Source organism: Meles meles, chromosome 13, assembly GCF_922984935.1.
Source record: "Meles meles chromosome 13, mMelMel3.1 paternal haplotype, whole genome shotgun sequence".
NCBI classification, from domain to species: domain Eukaryota; kingdom Metazoa; phylum Chordata; class Mammalia; order Carnivora; family Mustelidae; genus Meles; species Meles meles.
In genome coordinates this window covers 69,120,403-69,143,268 of record NC_060078.1, presented here as the reverse complement: position 1 = coordinate 69,143,268, position 22,866 = coordinate 69,120,403, and the positions used below count along the sequence as shown (strand labels likewise).

At 41.1% G+C, this 22,866-nt stretch overlaps 1 long non-coding RNA gene across 1 annotated transcript in view; it reads right to left on the bottom strand.

Annotated features, from left to right (window-relative positions):
* Positions 1-22,866, bottom strand: part of LOC123954962 — a 168,158-nt gene that overhangs the window by 38,438 nt on the left and 106,854 nt on the right. The window contains exon 2 of the long non-coding RNA XR_006821198.1: positions 2,336-2,419. This is a non-coding gene — a long non-coding RNA (uncharacterized LOC123954962). The remainder of the gene's footprint in view (positions 1-2,335; positions 2,420-22,866) is intronic.

Here is a 22,866-nt window from a genome sequence, read left to right as displayed (position 1 = left end):
CCACAAAGAAATCACCTTCACAAACGTTCCTCGAGAATCCTGCTTCCAAACAAAAATGAAGTTCGCGCAAAAACAAACACACAAATATTTACAGCAAATATTTAACAATGAAAAAATACAAGCAATCCAGTATTCTCAACTAGTAAGTAGAAAAACAGTCCTTATCACATCCTTACCAGAGAATACTACTCAGCAGGAAAAAGGAATGAACTAGTGAAATGTACAACCCAGATGAATTTCGGATGCATTACATTCAAAGAAGATACACTTAAAAAATAAAAAAACAATTGTACAGAAATCTTCAGAGATGGATTGCATCTGGAAAAACAGAGGCTTAGAGAGATTAAACATTCTTTGGAGAGTCAGGGCTCAACCTCCAGGGTGCCCAGCTGCAGGGCTTACAGCAGACGAGAAGAGGCACTATGCAAAAATCAGGCAAAGATTCAGGGAGAACAAGGCCCTTTTGCCTTTTCCACCCTGGGCAACCCCAGAGCAGAAGCAGGTGAATGAAGCAAGCAGAAGTTCACAACAGCTATGCAAGGCGGTTCTCTGCCCCATTAATACAATCCATATTGATCTAGCGACAAGCTCAGAACTAGAACGCTGCCTTGATTACTAACTGACTCATCACGGTCAGTAACTAATACCAAGAAAATCTGCTGAGCAAATAGATTTCATTTTCCATCTTAGGGTGACTGAAGCTATTTTTATTCAGGGTCCTTTGAATTCAAAGGCAACCATAAAAAATAGAGGAATAAAAAGGCCCTCTTATTACAATTCATTTTTTTTAAATGTATCAGAAATTATGAGAAGTAATTCAACTATTTCAGCTCAAATGAGGCTAAGCTGGACCTTGGCTGCAGCCCCAGGTCCAAGATACCTGCTGTCCTTAATCTGTTTTTTAAAGATCTCCTTTAAAAAAGAAACTTTGTTCTTGGCATCATTAGTCGGTGCCAGTCTCTTGACCTGGCTGCAGCCCAGCTCTTTCCAAGCACTAGGCCATCAAACGGAAATTGGCACTAATCGTGGTTTGTTTGTTTTTTTCTGGATGCAACCATAATCAGTCCAGCCCAGTTTACACCAAGCAAGCATCTTTCGTGGGTTGGTGCTGAGCTGGGGGTGGAGGATAGGGAGTAAGGAGGGAGAGGACTACAAATTCTCAAGAAACTTGTAGACATATTACCTCGTGCATGGAAGACCTTTCTCCAAAGAGAAAATGAGGAGAGAGAATATAAATCCAGAGCTAACATTCCACATTCAGGTCTAAATATTGGGTTTCAAACCAATGGTCCTCAAGCTTTATCACACTTCAGCCACTCTCGGGGTGATGGTTAAAAATGCAGACTCTTGAGCACAGCTCACAGAAGTTCTTCTGTATCTGTGAGTCCGGAGTGGACCTCAAGAGCCTACCCTTTTAACAAGTCTCCTCCAGGTCTGGTAATTCCGATGCTAATGGTCCCAGACCACACATTGTGGCCTTCCACTGACTAGTGTTTTTGCCAGCAAGGGGACCGCTGCCAAGAAGGATCAGGAAAGGCCATGCAAAGAGGCCGAGCATCCTCAGGGTAAGCTAGAAGTATCTCTCTCATAAAACAAAATAAAACAAAATGGAGGAACGGACCGAAAGAAAATGAGTCAACACCCTCTTCTTTCTTATCTCCATTGATTCCAAACATACAAATCTCTGGTCTCATCCCTTTGATGCAGATGTCCTGTGATATGGGAAAGGTCAGTGTCTGGGCCGGCAGCTAAGAAAATATTTGGACTAGGAACATGATGGCCAACAGGGAGACCAAGCAGGAGCCCGGAGGGCAGGGCTGCGGTTAGCTGATGCCCATGGGTGATGGGTGGAGCGGCCCTTGGGTTTTGGCTGAGTGAGGGAAGTCCCCAGGAGGCCCATGTAACTGTGGGAACCGCCAGGGAAGTTCTCCACAGGCTCTGGGAGAGGCAAAGGAGGTTACAGGGACACCGGAAAGGCTCCTGAGGACGCCAGCAGCCATCTTCTCTGCTGGACCAACTCAGTGGATCTCACAGCTCCCTCTGTCACCTAGAGGCTTCTTGACAACTGACTCGTGAGAGCTGGCAGAAAAATGGCTCCTCTGGGAGAGTCGCCCTAACAGATCTCCACAGGAAGCGAAGCAGGGACAAATGAAGGCAAAAATCCCTTGGACAGTTGAAATCCAAAGAAGAGTGACAACCTGGTAGTTTCTGTCCAGGCAAAAGAGGTTCAGGCACATGGGGTTTCACCTGTGAATATTTCTGCAGCATTGTGGTTTCAGGCTATGTGAATTACCAGTTAAAAATGAGTGATAATAACATGTATAATAAAGCTTACCACGGACTGTCACGAAGTCAACCCCCATGCATCAGCAGGTCTCAGTCTGGCTGCATGAATATCCTATCAGATGCATTTTTCACTCTGGAAACAAAACAAATGAGCAAACAAAATATTGAGGTTTTGTTGGTTCAGCGAACTACCTAAAGACTAATTCCCTGTTTCCATCCTTTCTTCTCTCTGGTCTTTTTCCCACATAGTAAACAACGTGCTATTCCCCAAAAGCAAGCACGAGGCCACAGTCCATGCTGAATACAATCCTTCAGGGACTTCCACTGTTTGGGTGCAAAAGCAGGGGCCATGATGTAGTCTACAAAATACCACCCAATACAGCCCCCATCGCCCCTGCCCCCTGCTCTCGGCTCCCCCTCCACTAGCCTTCCTTCAGACTTTGCAATCTACCAGCTTCGTACAGCCTTCAGGCACTTGAACTTGCTGCTCCTTCTCCCTGGAATACTTGCAAATGTCCTTTCTTCTACTTAATACACCAACGCCCGTGTCCATGTTTGACTTCCTTGGCACCCCCTACCTGATCTGGTTCCTGTGGTCTGATCTCACAGCACCTTGTGCTTCTGTCTTGTCTTTCTTGCCCCATTTCATGAATTGCAAAAGGAGCTGTTTCAGATCTGCTTTCCCTGTTACAGCATGACTGCCATGAAGCCGGGGTCCTCGTTGGTTTTGTTCGCTATTATAGTCCTAGCTCAGTGCCTCGCAGATGATAAGCCCTCAAGATTTTTTGGAAGAATGAATGGATGGGTGAATAAATGAATGGGAGAAACTAAGGCAAGATAACCTTGAGTTTAGGAACCGCTCTAAAATTATAGCCAAGACCAATCACCAAAGCTTTTAGTCTCAAGAATCCATGTCACTCTGTCCTCATGGGTCCTTGTTGAATCCTCGGAGGAGCTTCTAAGAGGCAGGAATTAATGAGTCCAAACCATGAAAACCGAAAGCACCTCACTTGCACGTGGAGAACCAGACTCCTAAAAATCTCATAACATAGATGTTTTCTGTAACCGAACAAAATAAATATATAAACATCTTGTCAAAATTATAAGAGAAGATCTTGAAACCTTCCTAATAATGAAGTGATAATAAAGAGAAAGTAATTATCCATTCAGGATATGTAAAACCTCGCCGATAGGCTCTTTGGCATACAGCTGTTATCACTGGATTTTAATAAACATGAAAAAAATGTATGAGAGTATTCTTTTTTTTTTTTTAAAGATTTTATTTATTTGACAGAGAGAGATCAGAAATAGGCAGAGAGGCAGGCAGAGAGAGAGGAGGAAGCAGGCTCCCTGCTGAGCAAAGAGCCTGACACGGGGCTCGATCCCAGAACCCTGAGATCATGACCTGAGCCAAAGGCAGAGGCTTAACCCACTGAGCCACACAGGTGCCCCTGTATGAGAGTATTCTGAAATTCACCCCAGGCTTTGTCTCACAGTTTCCATCCCCCCATTTCCCATCTATACACCAAGGAGAGCTCCATGAATATAAGATTAAGAATTGGCCCAAGACTGAGATGGGGAAGGGTGAAGAGAGGACCAGACAGCACTTCGGCTACTTCGGTCATTATTTTTAATCAAGTTTCCTGAGGCGCTTTACTTAAAATTCACCATTTTAAATGTATAGTTTGAGGAGTTTGGATGGTTATCTGGAGTTGTGAAACCAGCACCATAACTGAATGATCCTTTCCCCATAAGAAGCTCTTTCAGAACCAGCCAATCCTCTCTGGCACCCCAGGCCCTAGGTCACCGCTGATCTGCTTTTCATTGCTCTAGTTTTGCCCTTGATAGATATTCATATAAATGGAATCATAAAATACGTCATCTTTTTCTTTTCCTGGATTTTTTCACTTATAATTATACTTCTAAGAAACGTTTATGCTGTTGACTATATAAGTAGTTTGTTCTATTTTAATGCTAAATAGTATTTTACTATGTGGATATAGCACAATCTATATATCTATTCACCCACTGATGTATATGTTGGTTTTTTAGCTTTTTTGTGATTATGCATAAAGCTGCTATGAGCATCTGAGTAAGTTTTTGTGTGAACATATGTTGTTATTTCTTGGGTAAATACAGAGGCATAAGATTGTCAGATCATATGATAAATGGGTATGTTTAACTATAAAAAAAGCTACCAAACCCTTTCCCAAGGTGGCTGTACCATTTTGTAAAAACATCATCAATATATGAAAGTTCCATTTGTTCCAAAGGACAGCCAACATATGGTATTGTCAGTCTTTTAAAGTGGTAGACTTCCTGGAGAGTGTGACTTCCTGGAGAATGTAGAGGAATGCTTCATCACGGATGTATCTTGCTTTTCCCCAATAACTAATAGTGTTGAACAACTTTCCATGTACTTACTGGACTTTCATATATAGTCTTTGGAGGAAATGTCTGTTCACATATTTCTTCCATTATAATAAAGCTTTTTTTCTTTTTATTATTGAGTTGTAAAAGTTCTTTATATATTCCAGAGGTATGTTTGGCAAATGCTTCCTCTCAGTCTGTGGCTTGAATTTTCATTTTTTTTAAAGAGTTTTCTAAAAAATTTTTGCGTTTTCAGTTGCTGATATCAAATTTATCACTGCAGCTCATGTTTTTTATAGCACATGTAGGAAATCTTTGCCTAATCCAAAGCAATGAAGACTTCCTTCTTAAAATTTTCTGATTTTTAACTTTCACTATTATATTTATAATGTAGTTTGTCTTCAAGTTTGTATATGATGGAGATAAGGGCGGATGCTCTTTTCTTCCATACAAATAGCCAATTATGTCTGCACCATTTGTTAAAAGACTGTTCTTCCCTTATTGAATATATTTTGGCACCTCTGGTTTATTATTGGGGGTCGATTACTGGGCTCTCCTCTGGTTGATCTGTATGTCTACCTACCTGCTAATTTCCCACTAACTTGATTACTATAGCTTAACGTAAGTCTTACAATCTGGTAATGTGCATCTTGCAACTTTGTTATTTTTAAAATTATTTGGTCTATTCTATGTTCTTTGAGTTTCCATTTATTTTAAAGTCAGCCCGTTCATTTCTACATTTTAAAAATCCTGCTGAGGGGCGCCTGGGTGGCTCAGTGGGTTAAAGCCTCTGCCTTCAGCTCAGGTCATGATCCCAGGGTTCTGGGATCGAGCCCCGCATCGGGCTCTCTGCTCAGCAGGGAGCCTGCTTCCTCCTCTCTCTCTGCCTACTTGTGATCTCTGTCTGTCAAATAAATAAATAAATAAAAATTTAAAAAAAAATAAAAATAAAAATCCTGCTGAAATTTGGATCATGACTATATTGAGTCTGTAAATCAATTTAGTAAAGATGACATCTTAACAATATTGGCGTTTCTGGTGCACAAATATGGTACATCTTTGTTTCTTTATGTCATCTTTAATTTTTGTCAGTAATAGTTTATAGTTGTCAGCAAACAGCTTTTATGCTTTTTTAAAAAAATTTTTCTCTAAGTATCTCAGGTTTCTGATGATTTGCAAATTTTGCCATTTTTAAATTTTAATATCCAGCTGTTCATTGTTAGAATATATAAATAGAGGTGATTTTTTATATTGACTTTGTATCTGTGACTTTGCTAAACTCACTGACTAGTTCTGGTAGTTTTTTTTTTTTTCTTCTTTTTTTTTTTCCTGGCAGACTCCTTTGATTTTCTACACAGACAACTATGAAGGGAAAAAGTAGTTTTACTTTTCCTTTCCACTATGCATGACTTCAGTCTTCTGTCTTGATTTGTGTTACTGAGTAGGACCTCTAACACAATGCTGTGTGATGGCGCAGATAGAACATCCTTTATCACACTTCAGTAGCGAGGCTAAATTAGCCCTTAAGACTGCTCAGATCTACCTTAAGAAAGCTTAAAAGCAAACCTTGTAAACACCAAATTGATCCACAGGTAACTTACCAAATAACTTACCAACCTACCAGAATAAATTCCAACACTCAATAGCTTTTAATTTAGGGCTGACATGCTATCTCCCAGACACTCATTTATGGGACAAGCATGTATGGTTGGACGCTTACATCAGGTATGAACTACTGTTTGCCCTACCCTGCTCCACCCCATATTTTGAGCCAGTCCTTAAGTCCTTTCCATTTTGTTCTGGAAGGTTCTTTTGGTTTGGTTTTGTTTTCCTGAGAGGAGGGTATACGATGCTGGAAGTCAATTGCTATCATCTTTTGTAAAACTCACTGAAAGAGTGGGTTCTATCGTTTGTAAAATCTATGGAAGACTGAGAAGTAGGCAGAGGACAGGGATCCCAAGAGCAGCAGGGCCCATCATGCTGCTCCCCTGTGGGCTTCGCAAGCCCTCTGAGGGTCACATAGCTATGTGACCGGTACACGGAGACGGGCCCCAAGGGCCCAGGTTGTCAGCATTAGCGCAGGATCCTGTGCCTGGATCTGGCCTGGAAGTTGAAAGCTTTGGGCCTGCAGGAACCAGGCAACCTGGGGCAATAAGGAAATCAACCATGAACTGGCTGTGATTGGAGGCTCCTCCCTTATCTTCTAGATTCTTATACGTCCCCAAGAAGGGTCAGGAATTGAAATAACGAATAAGGGTCGACTGCCAGCTTGGGTGGAGAGGAGAATTCAGTGGAAGATTTGCTGTGAAGTTGCTTTAGAGGAAAAAGTCTTAAATGCCATAGTTTCAGACATCTCATTTCATGACCTGTGATATGTACCCATTATATAGGTCTTAAAGACCTGTGGGTGAACATGTTGGGCTCAAAATCAATTTTTGCATTGTGCAGAGATAGGTTGTAGTACTTTCTCAGACATTCACTAGCCTTATGCAGGCACAGTATTTTGGTATGAATGTATATGTATGCCTTTGACCTAATGTAGGCATCCAGAGAGTGACTGCACATTACGTACAGCCAGTGTGGATAACTCCCAAGAACAATACCTGAAAGGTTGTCTTTGGAACTTTATAGGAAGAAATAAGAATTCGTTGTAAAGAACTGTGCCCACACATCTAGAAGCATCACATGCCTTTGATATCTTTCAACGAAGGCCCTCTTCTGTACTAGCAGGGCTGGTAGGTCTAGAACCCTCCTCTTTGAACAAGCATTAGGATACTTTCTGTGCTGAGCTGTCTGAAAAGCTACTATACAGTATTCAGAGGCCATTCCTTTCTGGGAGATATTTCCTGTCCTCTCAAACCTCTTCCTCCAGATCTGGCTTAGTTGGGATATCTTGGATGGAAAGATACTCTTCCTGCTTCTCTAGTATATTAGGATTCTTTTGGTCACAGGTAACATAAATTCAATTTAATTAGCAAAAGGGGGATTGGTGGTCTCGAGGAGTCCAAGGCCAGAGTGAACTAGAAGAGGGAAGGACAGGGATGTCACCAGAACCTAAGGCAGTCCAAACTTGGACTCAGAATCTCCATGACACTCTCCATTCTGTTCTCTCTGTGCCACCTCGTTCTCTGACCCTCAGACCAGACCAGCTGCTTGCACATAATGGAACACATGGCAGCCAACAGCATCCAGGCCTTTTACCATATCATTTCAGCTACCAGAGTACTGCTATGTTGATCTTTCAGATCTAAACACCGAAAATTGCAAGAAAGTACCTTTTGGCTCTACTGTAGGTTTGATGGCAGAATGATGGGGTATACAGGGGTGAGAGGAGTGGGAGTCAGAGGAAGTGAGCTCCAAGAGCACTGGCAGGTGAAACCATAGTGTCTCCTCATAGGGCCTCTGCAATAACATTTTGGTTCCATGTTAAGTAAATAGCAAATCCATGCAGTGCCCATGGATGGACTACCCACAAAGACACACCGACACACAGGAAACAAAGGCAGCAAATAGCATCAAGTCACAAGTTCCTAAAACTTTAAACCATTTCCTTAAGACCAATGAGGCCAGAGGCCAACATTATTCAGGAAGCTTCTAAGAAGACACAGGCCTCAGTTTCCATTTCTGCCACACAAGGGAGTTGACCTCAGAGGTCCCTTCATTTCTAGCCTTCTATCGCTGTCACAAAATCTCACCCTTGGGGAAGTAGGCCAGATCCAGATTACCATTCTCATTCCAAAATGGACAACTTCTGAAATCTCACATTGGGGCCTTTAGTAGAGGAATGACACATTTCTGGGGGCTACCTCCATCCGGGAATCACCTAATGGGGGGAAACAAACCTCTTCTAATTAAACAGCTCTTCGGCAAATTCATTTACATATGATTTGAACTTTTTGATAAAAACAGATGAATTCTCTCTCTCTTCTGGGATCACAACATTTCGCTGCTATCAGAACACCAGAGGAGAGGTGGGATTCATCCCTGGGTTGCAAGGTTGGTTCAACATTCGCAAATCAATCAATGTGATAGAACAAATCAGTAAGAGAAGAGAGAAGAACCACATGGTCCTCTCAATTGATGCAGAAAAAGCATTTGACAAAATCCAGCATCCGTTCCTGATGAAAACGCTTCAAAGGATAGGGATAGAGGGAACATTCCTGAACTTCATAAAATCTATCTATGAAAGACCCACAGCAAATATCATCCTCAATGGGAAAAAGCTTGCAGCCTTCCCGTTGAGATCAGGAACACGACAAGGATGCCCACTCTCATCACTCTTGTTCAACATAGTATTAGAAGTTCTAGCAACAGCAATCAGACAACAAAGAGAAATAAAAGGTATCCAAATTGGCAAGGAAGAAGTCAAACTCTCTCTCTTTGCAGATGACATGATTCTTTATATGGAAAACCCCAAAGACTCCACCCCCACACTACTAGAACTCATACAGCAATTCAGTAACGTGGCAGGATACAAAGTCAATGTACAGAAATCAGTGGCTTTCTTATACACTAACAATGAAAATACAGAAAGGGAAATTAGAGAATCGATTCCATTTACTATAGCACCAAGAACCATAAGATACCTGGGAATAAACCTAACCAAAGAGGTAAAGGACCTGTATTCAAGGAACTACAGAACACTCATGAAAGAAATTGAAGAAGACACAAAAAGATGGAAGACCGTTCCATGCTCTTGGATTGGAAGAATAAACATTGTTAAAATGTCTATACTGCCTAGAGCAATCTATACTTTTAATGCCATTCCGATCAAAATTCCACCGGCATTTTTCAAAGAGCTGGAGCAAATAATCCTAAAATTTGTATGGAGCCAGAAGAGACCCCGAATTGCCAAGGAAATGTTGAAAAACAAAAACAAAACTGGCGGCATCACGTTACCCGATTTCAAGCTTTACTACAAAGCTGTGATCACCAAGACAGCGTGGTACTGGCATGAAAACAGACACATAGACCAGTGGAACAGAGTGGAGAGCCCAGATATGGACCCTCAACTCTATGGTGAAATAATCTTCAACAAAACAGGAAAAAATATTCAATGGAAAAAAGACAGTCTCTTCAATAAATGGTGCTGGGAAAACTGGACAGCGATATGTAGAAGAATGAAACTCGACCATTCTCTTACACCGTACACAAAGATAAACTCGAAATGGATAAAAGACCTCAACATGAGACAGGAATCTATCAGAATCCTAGAGGAGAACATAAGCAGTAACCTCTTCGATATCAGCCACAGCAACTTCTTTCAAGATATGTCTCCAAAGGCAAAGGAAACAAAAGCAAAAATGAACTTTTGGGACTTCATCAAGATCAAAAGTTTCTGCACAGCAAAGGAAACAGTCAACAAAACAAAGAGGCAACCCACGGAATGGGAGAAGATATTTGCAAATGACAGTACAGACAAAAGGTTGATATCCAGGATCTATAAAGAACTCCTCAAACTCAACACACACAAAACAGATAATCATATCAAAAAATGGGCAGAAGATATGAACAGACACTTCTCCAGCGAAGACATACAAATGGCTATCAGACACATGAAAAAATGTTCGTCATCACTAGCCATCAGGGAGATTCAAATTAAAACCACATTGAGATACCACCTGACACCAGTTAGAATGGCCAAAATTAGCAAGACAGGAAACAACGTGTGTTGGAGAGGATGTGGAGAAAGGGGAACCCTCTTCCACTGTTGGTGGGAATGCAAGTTAGTGCAGCCACTTTGGAGAACAGTGTGGAGATTCCTGAAGAAATTAAGAATAGAGCTTCCCTATGACCCTGCAATTGCACTGCTGGGTATTTACCCCAAAGATACAGATGTAGTGAAAAGAAGGGCCATCTGTACCCCAATGTTTATTGCAGCAATGGCTACGGTCGCCAAACTGTGGAAAGAACCAAGATGCCCTTCAACGGATGAATGGATAAGGAAGAGGTGGTCCATATGCCTCCATCAGAAAGGATGAATACCCAACTTTTGTAGCAACATGGACGGGACTGGAAGAAATTATGCTGAGTGAAATAAGTCAAGCAGAGAGCATCAAGTATCATATAGTCTCACTTATTTGTGGAGCATAACAAATAACATGGAGGACATGGGGAGATGGAGAGGAGAGGGAGTTGAGGGAAACTGGAAGGGGAGATGAATCATGAGAGACTATGGACTCTGAAAAACAACCAGAGGGTTTTGAAGGGGCGGGGGTGTGGGAGGTTGAGGAACCAGGTGGTGGGTAATAGGGAGGGCACGTACTGCATGGAGCACTGGGTGTGATGCCAAAACAATGAACACTGTTACGCTGTAAATAAACAAATAAAAAAAATATATTCAAGAGAAAAAAAAAAAAAAGAACACCAGAGGAGGACAAAAGGACAGGAATGGGATTCCTCGAATTCTATTCACATGTAGTGAACCCAAAGAACACAGAAGTGAGGGCATCAAGACAAGGCGGACAAAGTGAGTGAGCAGTTCAAAGGTCAGACAGGGAAGACTCAAGTCCACCTTCTCAAAGTCACAGAGTAGACCAGAAGCCGACCATCACTCACTAGCTAATCTCTTGATAATCATGCTATTCTCGTTTATACCAGTCACTTTGGCATTGGAATTATAGTAGGTTACTCTGGTCTTGTTCCAGAATTTCTTTTCAAAATGATACAAATCACTGGAATAACCAGAACCATTTGAACTGAATCTCAAGTTCAAAGGTCAAGTTCAAATTTAGGCCACCGGTGATCTTCTAGAAGTCTGAATGCTCTAGCTTTCAGGACACCAGTTAGCATTCACTGAGCTCATATCCTGTGCTAGACACAATGATATATGCTTTACAGACTCAAGTGCTCTGTATTCTTCTCAACAACCCAGTGAGAAGCGTCACTATTACAATGATCACAAAGCCGTACGGTGGCATCAGACCTCCTAGCCTCAGATAGTGGCCCCACTACCGTCAAGCCCTGCTACATTAGATAAGTTAGTGAGCTGCTTTGTGCGTTGGTTTTCCCTTTGATAAAATAGGGGTGGACACAATCACACCTACTTTAGGGTTGTTGGGAGAATTATTAAGTTAATAAATATAAAGAGTTTCAAGCACAGTCTGACACTTGGTAAACTGCCCCATAAATGTGAGCCACTATTAGAGCTCCTTGCTATATATCAGACAAAAGAAAGGCTAAAGATTTTGCCCAAGGTCATTGAGCCAGTAAACAGCAGAGTGGGAACTCAAATTCACCCATGCTCCACAGTCCCTTGGCCATGCTTAATGTAAATGGACACTATACAAAAGCTATATTTATTATTACTATTTTATCCGGTATTCAGGGCAACCTTGGAAATGCATGTGCTTTTGTGGGGGTTCCACTATTTTATCGGTAGGCCAGTTTTTTTTCTTCATTAATGATTAGCATGGCTAGGAATTCTTTCCAAGTGGTCTGGAATGGATATTCCCATTTGAACTAAGGAGACGTGTTTCTCTAGGAAGCCAGATACTGGGCATAGATGTCTGCCATTCTTAACGGATTACTGAAGAGAAGCAGCTTCTCTGGGTTCAATTCCATTTATGTCTGAGTAGATAAATTCAGAATTTGAGATGCTATTGAAAGGGAAGAAAAGGATGCTCAACTCAGAGAAGAACTGAGGTAAAATAAATGTTCTGTTGAGCAAGTGATTGAAGTCAGTGCAAAGTATAATACAAAACAAAGGAAGGCTACTGCTTCCTCCAGCTCCAAAAAATAATAATAATAATAATAATAATAATAAAGGGAAATTGATAGAGCCAAAGGAGGAAAGCAAATTTGCTGGAGGGATGGGAAGAGCTGGGTCAGTCCTGGTTTTGTTGAATCTTAAATGAAGCAAATAAACAAATAACACACCCTCCCCCTCAAAATTATATTCTCCTCCCAGGGAATTTTTCCTCTGTATCTCTATTTCCTGGCAAGTGAAACAAGAGGCAAGAATCTGAAATGCCCTCTAGGGGATAGCTCCACCTCGTTTTTTAATAGAAATTTGCCGAAGGCGTCTGTGTAAAGTTGTCCTGTAACACAACTACCCGGCCTAAGACTGGGGTTACAAGTTTGTATGGCTTCATTTCACCGTCCAAAGCCATCTGCGTGGCTAACTTGTCACTGTCGTCCTCTTTGTGTGAGTTAATCTCATGTCTCATTAGGCGCCTCCTGCCTCTGCCACTCAGAGTACGAATCCACACAGCAGGGCTGGGCTCCGCGAAAAAGGCCACGTGGGTCTAGATGACACTCCTTGCGAACTTAGCAGGCCTTTCCCCAGAACGTGGGGTTGCCTCCTCCCCAAAGCACTTCCTTATTAACCCCACCCCACCCCCAATCCACATCACACGCTCCTCCTCATCTCCCTCAGCCCATACACACTGAGGGTGACGGAAAACCAGAGTAGACGTTCCCCAGGCAGGCAGATGTGGCCACACGTCTCCCATTTTAACAATTAAAAATTTGATCCCCCATCTGTCTTATCAGCAGGAGATGATGTGTATGTGTCTTTCTCCCTCAACACGTACGCCCTTGGAGTTTACACAGCTCAAACATGATCTTTCCAGTGTCTCTAGCTAACCAAAGGAGACGGCTCAAGACTTCTTGAGCCACCACGGTTATAGCTCCTTCTTGCCACCAGGTGTCACTGTTGGGAATCAGACCCCTGCAGTCTGGTGCTGGTCGAAGACCTCTAAGATTCCTCCCTGGGGTAGACATTCCCTCACAGGCGGCTGTGGTTCTTTGAGGGAGGAGAAAGCCCTCCCTCACTGCTGAACCTGGCCAAGGTCCTCGTGCTTGGACTCCCAGGCTTTCAGCTCTTACTGTCAGTTCTGCCAATTCCCACAGAGAGAATGGAGCAGCCCAAATTGGAGTCGGAACTGAGCCAAGGCAATTAAGACAATTACCTTACTCCCAGTTTGGGGCACAGCACAGTTACCTGGTGAAAGTCATGAGCACGGCGGTGGGGGGGCAGGGGGATTAGGAGGCACCATTAGGGACAAATGCTGTAGTCTTCACGAGCATGAGAACAAACCATCACACATCATGCAAGACCATGTAGAAGGGGGAGTTCTAGATATCCGCATGGGATTCCTTATATTTAGTCAATCCAGCCCTGAGTATTAATATTAACTTGCATGAGACTTTAAATGCTAAAAATAAAACATTCATAACTTTTTCCATTTATTTATCCTACTTACTTCTAAAAATGGTTTGAAGACCTCCATTTAAAAAACCCTCAAATACAATAAAATTAAAATAAGAACTAAGTAATAATGGCAAGTAAGGGAATAACTGCTTTAGAAATCCTAGAGTATGGAAGGTCTTGCAATTGAGCTCCAAATTAGTCTTGAGCTTCCTGGAAGCCAAGGCAAAGAGGGAAACCGAATGGTTTACATATTTCTTACTGCCTCATAAAAGGACGAATCCCAGTTCATCATGACAAATATTTCTCTACCTCTAAGAGCTGAGAATGTGAATCTGATAATAACAAATTGTTTCATTAAAAATAAGTATTTGAAAACTTCCATTTTTTAAATGATTTTATTTAGGTATTTGAGAGAGAGTGAGTGCATTTGAGTTGGGAGGTGGAGTGCAGAGGGAGAGGGAGAAGCAGGTTCCCAGCTAAGCTGAGAGCTGGACATCGGGCTTGATCCCAGGACCCTGAGATCATGACCTAAGCTGAAGGCAGAGCCACCTAAGTGCCCATGAAATATTTTAAGAGACAGAACATGAGGTTTTAGACGGGATGACCATATTATTTGTTACTGAAACCAGCACACTTTTAACAGTGAAAGAGCACACTATAGACAATGATGTTGGGATAATTACATTTGTTAGAACTGTTCTGTGAAAATTGAGGTATATGTTCATCTGACTCTAAGACATGTGATAGTATATTAACTTCAGGTTAATGCAATTGCGTTTAACACAATGTGCTATTTCTTTTCAAGAAATGCTCTTAAAAATTAGATGCAAACCCCTAGATCACATGCTATATGACCTATAACCTATTATGCAATTATCTCAGATGACAGGGAAGTTTATTTGCCCCTAAATGATCATATTAAAACTATGGACATTTATCCAGCATTATGACCAATTCAGATGACTCTAGATATTTATCCAAGAACCTATAAATATCCCTATTTTGATTTAAAGTAGAAAAAGGCTGGGCCTTTCTCAATTGCTATTTCCTCCTACAAAATATAGACCGACTCTTCTCCATATTTAATGTCCAACATTAAGACAACTGTCTCCAGTTTGTCAGTATGAAGAGCCTGTTAATAAAAGCACATTACAGTGAACAGTCACATTACTGTTCACTCTGGAAAAGTAGCAACTGTCTCGAGATTTATAAATTACATTAAAAATCCTGCCCCATCACAGCATGCAAACCTCCTCAGATAAATTAAGTTGTATCTAATCAAGCTATATAAATTAAATATTTTAATAATAACAGATAATATTTACTGGACACTTTGTATGTTCTAGGCACAGTGCTAAATAATTTACTTATATTTTCTCATTTAACTTCACTGCAATCCTAAAGGGTATTATTATCCCCATTTTGCAGACAAGGACCTGGGGGATCAGAGAAACTAAATGACTCATCTATCATGTGTGGATGGTCCATGGCAAGGTTAGGATTCAAACTGAACCCGTTCTGAGTCCAGAACTTAAACTCTTAACCACTATGTTAGTTTCCCCATCATCTTCCATCCTTTCTGATCCAGAAGGAAATGCTTTAGGAAAAGTGTTCAAGGAAAAAAGCCTTAATAAAGGGAAAATAAAACAACCACTTGACTATTTTCCTCTCTCATCCTGAAAGAACACCCAGAGAAGAGCTTCTCAAAGGCCAACCCAAGAGGAAAACTCAGCATCACCTCCAGCAGCAGGAACTATTGGTGACCCTGTTCCAAGAAACAGGGGTAATTTCCAAGGATGAACCTAGGACCTGATGCTTAGAAATATTATTTATGAGTCAGACCAAAGAAATGCTGTGGGAAAGAAATGTGGTTAGAGGGTTGAATCACAGAATACTAGAAAGTTCAAATTCTTGGGGAGAAGTTTGTTGGATAACGACAGTTTACATAAAACAAGAAAAGTCTGGAGACAAAAAGGGATGTGCAATAAGGTTGAGTGGCTAACTACAGAAAACCACCATCATCTCCTCTGTTGGTTATTAAATATTGCAGCTTGCTCTTTATTTATAATGCATGGGACTTCCAGATTTTAAAGTCTGCAGCCTCAAAAATCCACCAACCTCTCTTGATCCCATTTATCTCAAAGAGACGGCCCCAGAGGAAGAAGAGGCTGGAAATGATTTGTTGAGAACGCTTTGAAATCAAGTCTGGTTTCTCTGTTGCCATGAGAAGTTCATCCAAAATGGTACCAAGACTGCAGATTCTGCCAGACTGTTGACACAGATGTTACCAGAGCTTTTCCAAGTCCAAACTTGAAAATCGTGCTTGAGAAGAGATGAAAGAACCTGCTCTTGTGTTCTTCTGACAGCGTCATTCAAAACCTGATCCTTCACCAAGATGCCACTTACAGGGAACTCAGACTCATTTCTATCCTCAGAATAAGAGGGCGGCAAGGGTGCTGCCAACTTACTCAGTTTGGAGATGGCAGAGGGCGTAGAAAGAAAGGGCTGCTGTGCCTATGTACGTAACTAATTTAAGACCCATAGATCTCTACTCCCAGTCCTTTCTTACATTCTCCAGGGGAGGTAAACAAAAGGGAAAGTAATAAGTACGTATCTACAGCTGGTCTCCTGGAGAGCAGGGGATAGAAACCGCACTTAACCAAGATTAGGAGAGAGAAGAGGACTAATTTGCTCATGTAATCCAAACTGCGGAGAACAGATACAGGGTAGCTTAAATAAACAGAGCCCTCCAGCTCATGCTTCTGCTTCTCTCCAGAAGTCAGTTCTATCCTTGTCTACTGCACACCAATTCCTTCCATAAGGCTGCTGGAACAATAGGTGCTAATGAATCTGGGCCCCAAATGTTTCCAGCTCAGAAATGTGGTAGATTATTTACAAATTTAGTGCATGATTCCTTCCATCCATATACACAAGACACTCTGCAATATGATTTTGCTGTTCCTCTCAATAATAGGTTGTGGAGAAAGAGAAACCCTCTTACACTGTTGGTGGGAATGCAAGTTGGTGCAGCCACTTTGGAAAACAGTGTGGAGGTTCCTCAAAAAGTTAACAATAGAGTTACCTTATGACTCAGCAATTGCACTACTGGGTATTTACCCAAAAGATAAAGATGTAGTAAAAAGAAGACATGCACCCCAATGTTCATAGCAGCAATATCCACAATATCTAAAATGTGGAAAAAGCCAAGATGCACTTCTACAGATGAATGGATAAAGAAGATGTGGCCCAGGGGCGCCTGGGTAGCTCAGTGGGTTGAGGCCTCTGCCTTTGGCTCCGGTCATGGTCCTAGGGTCCTGGGATCGAGCCCCACATCGGGCTCTCTGCTCGGCGGGAAGCCTGCTTCCTCCTCTCTCTCTGCCTGCTTCTGCCTACTTGTGATCTCTGTCTGTCAAATAAATTTAAAAAAAAAAAGATATGGTACATACATACAACGGAATATTACTCAGCCATCAGAAAGGACGAATACCCAACTTTTGCATCAACATGGGTGGAACTGGAGGAGATTATGCTAAGTGAAATAAGTCAAGCAGAGAAAGTCAATTATCATATGGTTTCACTTACTTGTAGAACATAAGGAATAGCATGAAGGGCATTAGGAAAAGGAACAGAAAAATGAAGGTGGGGGAATCAAATGGGGGGAAGAACCATGAGAGACTATGGACTCCAGAAAACAAGCTGAGGGTTTTAGAGGGGAAGGAGGTGGGGGGATGGGTGAGCCCAGTGATGGGTATTAAGGAGGGCATGTAGTGCATGGAGCATTGGGTGTTATATGCAAACAATGAATCATGGAACATTACATCAAAAAAGTACTAATGATGTACTGTATGGTGACTAACAACAACAACAAAAATAGGTGGAATATATTTCCCTTTGTCTTAAATCTGGGTTAGTCCTGTGATTTACTTTGACCAAAATGCAATACAGGTCAGCTTGTTTGGTGTCCAACCCTTGATATCAAAAGGGCTTCAGCTGTCATTTTTGCCCTCATAGAGTGCTGCCACTGCCATGATGGGAAGTCTGGGATGGACTTACATGGAGAGAGAGGCCCAGACAATGGCCAACACCAAGCACCTAAGTATGTAGGGAAGCGATCACGGACCCACCAGCCCCACTCAAACCATCGACTGACTGCGGCAACATGAGGGAATGCATTTGAGACCAGCACAGGAACCACTGAGTTAACCCCAGAGAATAGTGATAATAATGTCATTGTTATGTCAGATCACTAAGTTTAGGGGTGATTTGCTATGAGGCAAAAGGTATAGGTGAAATACAGGTGAAAAGTCTATCTTTAAACTATTCACTGTGCCCAAAGAGGCAGGATTATCTTCCAATATGTCAGATCCCCCGGAACACACATCAGAGTGAGAGAAAAGGAAAAGCGACTCCTCCAAAACAAGGGTAATGCTAATCCCAAAGTAGAAAAGTGGGTCTGGGAAGACAAATGAACCCCTATGACCATGTTGGAGCACTTTACATTTAGTAAAATATCTTGGTTGACTGTTCACCATTACCCAATGATGCGACAAGATCAAATGTTATTCTAACATTACTAATGAAGGAACTAAGGCTCAGAAGTCTCAAGTCTTTCTCAAGGTCATGGAGCTATTACGTAGCAGAGCCAGAACTCAAATCCAGCAGTTCTGATTATGGTTGGTGCTCCTCCTCCTAAAGAGATAGGCATGAGGGCTAGTTATTCATGGAAGTAGTTGGCAATAAGAAGCAGTTATTCAAACTAGAACAATTTAAAAAAAAAAAGGAAGCAGTTATTCAGTCTGATAGCCAAGAGTCAATGCTTGTGGCCAGCATCATGCCTTCCTCCTAGGACGTCCATGACAATGGATGGGATTTATTGGCCTGACGTATTAATAGATCCATCACCAGGAGTCCATTCTGAGGACTAAGCAAACAGCAGGAAAGCAGAATAATAAATCACAGAAATAGGGAGTTCCATTAGATTGAGGTACAAGACTACTGCTGCATGTAAAAGAAAAATTATTTCAATTTAGACTGAAAATCAAAGACCCTTCAGTGGGAGCCACAGAGGAAAAATCCATTCTGTGCTATCACCTGGTGCCCCAAGAAGACCAGAGGCAGAGCGAACACCCATGCGGCCCATATTTCACTGCAACAAGCTCCTTCCATTTTGTTCCTCCTAGAACACTAGGCTTTGAGAGTTTGGACTTCCAAATACACTGCAGTGATTAATTAACAACTTATTTCCTGTTTTTTTTTCTGTATCAAAGACATGTCTAACTGCAAATTAAACAACATAATCACCATGAGATAAAGTGTTACCACACTGAGCTGCTATAATTTCAGACAAAAGCAAAGAAAATTTTCAGCTTGGATATCCACAGATTTCACGGGCTCTTTCTGTTAAACTTCTTCTAAATATTGAAGAGAGTTTAAGTACTCTCATTAATACCTTCTAGACCTATAAAGGCCCAAGCTACTAAAAAGAAATAAGAAAAGTAGTAAAAAGAAGAACAGTCAACACTTTTTGATTGTCAAAAATATAAATATTCAAAGAATTTATATATTTACAATTATATATATACACACACACACATATGTATGTACATGTGTAGAGTCAAAGTTTTACTTAATACTTCCCTTAATGCTCCAAAACTGTGAAAGAGAAGATTGTAGAATTTTTTTTAGCTATCAATTAGCAAAAGTTTATTATATTTTTTTTAATATTTTTACTTATTTAGAGAGAGACCACAAGTAGACAGAGAGAGAGGAGGAAGCAGGCTCCCCACTGAGTAGAGAGCCCGACATGGGGCTCCATCCCAGGACCCTGAGATCATTACCTGAGCTGAAGGCAGAGGCTTTAACCCACTGAGCCACCCAGGTGCCCCAAGCTCCTATTATATTTAAATCAGACCCTAAAAATTACAGTAATAATGCCATACAAACCCCCACCCAATGTAAAATTTAGGCCTTGGAATTAGGCAGGCAAAGTCCAAAAGGTCAGAGAGGCAGTGAGAATATGGTAACAAGCAAATGTCATGAAATAAAATCCTAGATAAGAGAATTTTTTTTATTGTGTTATGTTAATCATCATACGGTACCTAATTAGTTTTTGATGTAGTGTTCCATGATTCATTGTTTGCGTATAACACCCAGTGTTCCATGCAATTCGTGCCCTCCCTAATACCCAGCACCAGGCACACCCATTCCCTCAGGCCCTCCCTTCTAAAACTCTCCATTTGTTTCGCAGAGTCCATAGTCTCTCATGGTTCATCTCCCACTCCGATTTCTCCCCCTTCATTTTTCCCTTCTCCTAATGTCTTCCATGCTATTCCTTATGTTCCACAAATAAGTGAAGCCATATAATAATTGACTTTCTCTGTTTGACTTATTTCACTCAGCATAATCTCTCCAGTCCCATCCAAGTTGATACAAAAGTTGGGTGTTCATCCTTTTTGAGGGCAGAGTAGTATTCCATTGAGTGTATGGACCATATCTTCTTCATCCATTCCTCTGTTGAAGGGCATCTCGGCTCCTTCCACATTTTGGCTATTGTGGATATTGCTACTATGAGCATTGGGGTACAGATGGCCTTTCTTTTCACTTCATCTTTATCTTTGGGGTAAATACCCAGTAGTGTGATTGCTGGGTCATAATGTAGATCTATTTTTTTTTAATATTTTATTTATTTGACAGAGAGAAATCACAACCAGGCAGAGAGGCAGGCAGAGAGAGAGGAGGAAGCAGGCCCCCTTACAGATCAGAGAGCCCCATGCAGGGCTCGATCCCAGGACTCTGGGATCATGACCTGAGCTGAAGGCAGAGGCTTTAACCCACTGAGCCACCTAGGTGCCCCAATGTAGCTCTATTTTTAATTTTTCGAGGAATTCCATACTGTTTTCCAAAGTGGTTGCACCAATTTGCATTCCCACCAAACAGTGTAAGAGGGTTCCCCTTTTTTATAACTTCTCCAACATTTGTTGTTTCTTGCCTTGTCAATTTTTGCCATTCTAACTGGTGTAAGGTGGTATCTCAATGTGGTTTTGATTTGAATTTCCCTGATGGCTAATGATGATGAACACTTTTTCATGTGTCTGTTAGCCATTTCTATGTCTTATTTGGTGAAGCGTCTGCTCATGTCTTCTGCCATTTTTTGACTCAATTATCTGTTTTTTGGATGTTGAGTTTGAGAAGTTCTTTAGAGATCTCAGATATCAACTTTTTGTAGATCATTTGAAAATATGAGAAGATTGTAGAATTATTCTTTTTTTTTTTTTTAAAGATTTTATTTTTTTATTTGACAGACAGAGATCACAAGCAGGCAGAGAGGCAGGCAGAGAGAGAGGAGGAAGCAGGCTCCCTGCTGAGCAGAGAGCCCGATGTGGGGCTCGATCCCAGGACCTGGATCATGACCTGGGCCGAAGGCAGAGGCTTAAACCACTGAGCCACCCAGGTGCCCCTAGAATTATTCTTTATTAAAAGAAGTACTCTACCCAGTTTCCAAGAGAATTTGAGGCAGTTTTAAATAAAATAGTTATAAAATAGTAAATAGAAAATAAAATTAAGAACATGAAGCACATATTTTAAAATTGGAAGAGGTGAAGAAATAATCAAACAACAAGGCTAATATAATTACCTGGATCAAATAATAAATTTCTGAGCTTACTGATAACCAAGGCAAAAGGTAAGAATAGGAAGTAGGGGTGCATGATGGCTCAGTGGGTTAAAGCCTCTACCTTCAGCTCTGGTCGTGATCCCAGGGTCCTGGAATCGAGCCCCACATCAAGACCTTCTGAGCGGAGAGCCTGCTTCCCCTTTTCTCTCTCTGCCTGCCTCTCTGCCTACTTGTGATCTCTATCAAATAAATAAATAAAATCTTTAAAAAAAAGAATAGAAAGTATAGTTCTAGGGAATAAACCATATCACTAAATTAGGGGAAAAAAAACTACCAAAAAGAGAGCCTTTTGTGTAAATATCAATGTATATCTAGGGTAAGTTAATGATAGCCTTTAAAAAAAGAGAGAGAGTATTGCAAACATACAATAGAAAATCTGGAAAAGATGAAAAGAAAAAGGAAAGAAAGAAAAGTAAAAAATAGAAAAAAAAATTGCCTATAACCCATTAGCTAACCACATAGCTACTAACTTATACTTTGAAGGTGCCTGGGTGTCTCAGTTGGTTGAACATCTTCCTCTTGATCTTAGCTCAGGTCTTGATCTTGGGGTCATGAGTTCGAGCCCTATGTTAGACTCCATGTTGTGCATGGATCTTACTTCAAAAATAAATAAATAAAAATATTAGTTTATACTTTGGCAGTTTTCTTCAGTCTTTTTCTTACACTTGAAGTATAAGCTCAATTTTAATCCACATGCTTATGCAAAAATATTCTATTTTTTTATTTTATATTATAATCATTTTATCTTATTACTTAATAATGTGATCAAAAACAATGATTTCAAAGTATTCCATTGTATAAATGTTCCATATATTACTCAGACATTGCCCAATTGTTGGACATTTTACCATTTCCTCACTGTTTTAAAGATTATATTTATTTATTTGTGAGAGAGAGAGCACGCACAAGCAGAGGGAGAAGTAGGCCCCAAGCTTGAGCAAGGAGCCCGATGCGGGACTCGATCCTAGGATCCTGGGATCAGGACCTGAACTGAAGGCAGATGCTTAACTGACTGAGCCACCCAGGCATCCCAATTCCTCACTATTTTAAATAAAACAGAGGAACTTTGTGCATAAAGCTCTTTTTAGTTTATGTAATAATCTTTAGGATATGTTCCCAAGAGTGGTATAACTATACATGAGCATTTTAATTTCTTTTCTCAAAAGGGACACATGTTTAGTAAAGCTAACTTTACTAAAGTTAGCTTTAGTAAAGCTAACTTTAAAGACGCACAGAGAAGAAGAAGGAACAGCTGTACCCAGAGACATCAGCCTTTCACTGCTTATCATGTGTCTTATAGGGACACTTCTGTTTAGCTGGGGATCACAGCATACCAGAAATGTCCTATCCTACCATATTCACTAACTGTGCCGTAACTCTTTTC